Here is a 4,033-nt window from a genome sequence, read left to right on the forward strand (position 1 = left end):
AACAAAATATATGACAGAAATCAAGGACAGAGTATAAAATTGGAATAAGAAACATGAAAAAGAAAAACAAACCAAAATAGTGTTCAAAATAAGAAAATGAAGCTACAGAAACAACAGGATCTGGTTCTCGAGCCTCAAAAGAGTATCAAAGCAGATGGCAGAAGTGAGGAATGGTCTTGTGCTCTCACAATTGTGATTGCATTTCATGTTCTGTCTCTCCATGAGACATTGGTTAAAATAATACAGATATGTGCTCTATAGATTCTGCTTATTATCACACAGGTCCCACTGGAAGAGAACTATGGTTGTCCACACTGGGATGAGAACATTTTGCCCTTCCTATCAATCCAGTTTTATTTACACTGTGGCAGAATTAGCAATTGGCATCTTCTGCACTTTGGCATCTCGAGTCAGAGTTTGTTGCACCATAGCCTTCTCATGGCCTGTTTGACTTCTGCATTCCTCAGAGTGTAAATCAGGGGGTTGAGCAAAGGTGTCCCAATAGTGTAAAACAGCCACCATCTTGTCCACTGGAAATGCAGTTACAAGGCAAGTGTATGTGTATATACACGGTACAAAGAATAATACAGTAACAATAATATGAGTGGTGCAAGTAGATAGGGCTTTCTTTCTTCCTTATGCACTATGATTATGCAGAGAACGTAAGGTAAAACATGGGAGATTAGCAGCGGGCTTATCATGCATATAGTCCCACTGTTAAACACTACGAGTAGATTGATGACATAAGTATCAATGCAGGCAAGTTTCAACAATGGTTGTGTATCACAGAAATAGTGATCAATAACAGAAGGGTAGTCTCAAAGCCAAGAAAATCTGTGCTGAAGAATGGATACAGGCCCCCACCCAGGCCAGTTTCACCAGTGTGCCACAGACACGCTGGTTCATGATGGCTGTGTACCACAGGGGCTAGCAAATGGCCACATAGTGATCAATGGATATGATGACAAGTACCAAGATCTCCATGCACCCAACGAAGTGAAATACAAAGATCTGGGTCATGCACTCATTGAAGGAGTTGACTTTCTTCTCAGATACAGAATCTGCAATCAACATGGGGCAGTGGTTGTTGAAAAACAGGCATCAGCAAAGGATAAGTAGAAAAGGAAGAAGTACATCGGGATCCCAAGTGTCTGGCTATTTCGTATGGTCATCACAATTAGGAAGTTTGCCAACAGAGTTGCAAGGTATAGAAGCAAGATCACAAACACTATTTTGTCCTTTAGTAAATTCTGTGCTAACCCAAGCAGAATGAACTCATTCACACTGCTGTTCATCTCATGATTATGGTGAATGTAAAACAGGCATAGCTGAGAAGCGGTTCATCTGCAAAGTAAGTGGGGGAAATGGTGACTTGGCAATAGAAATGTATTTGGACTTGAAATGATAACTTTTAGAGTTATAATTCCATCAAAACATATAACTCACTATTTCTCAAAGTTTCCATGCATTGCAAAAAATTAAGAAATAACGTTTTTTATGCTGGTTTTCATGCTTTAACCAGTTCTTTCTATAAGGAATAAGATTTGTGCAAGGGAACCCTCAATGACCATGCTCTTTGCCAAAGTCGGAGAGTTAATGAGTTTGTTGTATGATATTGATCAGGTCACTTTATTGTCTTGATGCCTTTTATTCAAATGACAATTAGAGGTTCCAATACATATATGTGTATATAATATATATGCTCATATAATGTATATACATATCAACTACTGAATTTTGTATATAATTTTCATTTATATATAAAGTTTTATATTCTATATAATTTTATAATAAATTTGGGGGGTTCTTTCTTGAAGAAACACATTTTTTGATTTGGAAACCAGGTTGCACCCATTGTTTCTGATTTCTTCAAAATCATGTTTGGATTAAGCTTTAAGAAAAAAATTGTTTTTCCAACTTTTAGGCTAGTTGCAATTATATTATTACTTTCATTGCCAATTAGGGCACATGAGATAGTTGAGTAAATCATTGAAACTGACATTTTGAGAAAAAAAATAGTATATGTTTGAAATACTCCATTATCTATGCTATTAAGAAATGTATCAAATTAATCTTCACACCCTATGGATCCAATCTGAAGTGCCATTTCTTATACTTCTAAAACTCATATAATGCCCTGTCCCATATCTGAATCTCGTACTACTGTTTTCCAGAGGTTTGTACTCTCCAATTTTTATATAAGACATAATTTTTAAATGTATTTTAGGATTTAAACATATAAATATCTCCCATTGTTCTATTTTATTCTTTTTATAAGCATACACATATATAAAATTTCAATCATCTTATAATATTTTTATACTTTCTAATTTTCATTTTTGATTACTAAAAGTCTTTCACATTTTTTAAAGCATATCCATACTGTAATTATTAATTTAGCAACTATAAATTAATGTATCAAAATCTCATAATATAAATTCTAACATTTATCTTGACCTAAGTTGTTTACAAATTTTCATCCTAATGAACAATGTTTGAATAAACTCTTCTTATACAACTTTTGGTTATTTTAATAATTTCATCAAAATATGTCCCAGAGATTACTGACATAAATTTGAATATTTATAATTATTAAAAACTATTAAATAATCTTAGAATTTGGTTACTTCAATATACTTTAGAAAAAATAGAATGAATATATTTGCATAATAAAACCTCCAAAGTTTATAGTAGATTACAGACTGTGAAAAGTACCCTTAAAAATTTATAATTAACCAATTTCACTCACTGGATGAAAATGTTAGTTCCTTACATATTCTATGAGTGTTTTCAGGATCATCTGTGTGTATTTATATAGTTAAATATTTCTTCTTATGCACCAATTATATTTTTCCATTATTTCTATATTTATAACAATAGGGCATGAATTTCTAATAAAAATCTAACATGGGGCACTCATATTTATTTGATTATCTGAATTAAAATTATATATATTTTGATTAGCAATAGTGCATAATATTGTGTATGTATTTATTTATATTTTATCTGTTTTGAATTCTATAAATCTTTTGTCAATAAAATGTTATTACCTCTAAGTTATGAGCTTTTTTCAATTTTATACACAAAAATCTATCAAATTTACTCTCCTTTCCATTTTATTCTGTTATTTCAATTTGAGAGATTTCACCTTTATTCTTTCTTATAATATTTCTGTGCTTTTTCACTTTAATGTCAAATGACCTTTTAATTTGTTATAATATGAGTTTTGAGACACTTTTTCTCTTTCAGATTAATTATCAATCCTTAAATGCATCAATATCAGCATCAAGTCAGTCATCAAACATGTACTAAGAAGCTACTCATATCTAGAATCAGCTGATAGGGAAAGGAAAGATGTCCACTACCTCTTCACAACCAAGCTGGAAAAATAACATTCCTCTACATAAGATTCATTAATTACATAAAATTACACACAACTCTATGTGATAATACAAATGAATTTTAATGCCAAAAGTAGAAAGACCACTGGAGAATAAATTGATTGGACAGTTCCAATATGAGAAAGAAATGGAGCTATGGCATTCGATATGTTAAGCTGAGGTTTCCAACAGTCTCTGAAAACAAAGTATTCAGTAAATTTATACTGGGTTTTGCCGGAAAAATATCAATAACCTCAGATATGCAGATGACACCACCCTTATGGCAGAAAGTGAAGAGGAACTAAAAAGCCTCTTGATGAAGGTGAAAGAGGAGAGTGAAAAAGTTGGCTTAAAACTCAATTCAGAAAATGAAGATCATGGCATCTGGTTCCATCACTTCATGGGAAATAGATGAAGAAACAATGGAAACAGTGTCAAACTTTATTTTTTGGAGCTCCAATATCACTGCAGATGGTGACTGCAGCCACAAACTTAAAAGACGCTTACTCCTTGGAAGAAAAGTTATAACCAACCTAGATAGCATATTCAAAAGCAGAGACATTACTTTGGCAACAAAGGTTCTTGTAGTCAAGGCTATGGTTTTTTCAGTGGTCATGTACGGATGTGAGATTTGGACTGTGAAGAAAGCTGAG

The 4,033-nt window shown here is 32.6% G+C and overlaps 1 pseudogene; it reads right to left on the reverse strand.

Moving 5' to 3' along the window:
• Nucleotides 1–410: 410 nt before the first annotated feature.
• LOC123464993 lies at nt 411–1,533 on the reverse strand (annotated as a pseudogene).
• Nucleotides 1,534–4,033: the final 2,500 nt, after the last annotated feature.

This window comes from Bubalus bubalis, chromosome 16, assembly GCF_019923935.1.
Source record: "Bubalus bubalis isolate 160015118507 breed Murrah chromosome 16, NDDB_SH_1, whole genome shotgun sequence".
Lineage (NCBI taxonomy): Eukaryota > Metazoa > Chordata > Mammalia > Artiodactyla > Bovidae > Bubalus > Bubalus bubalis.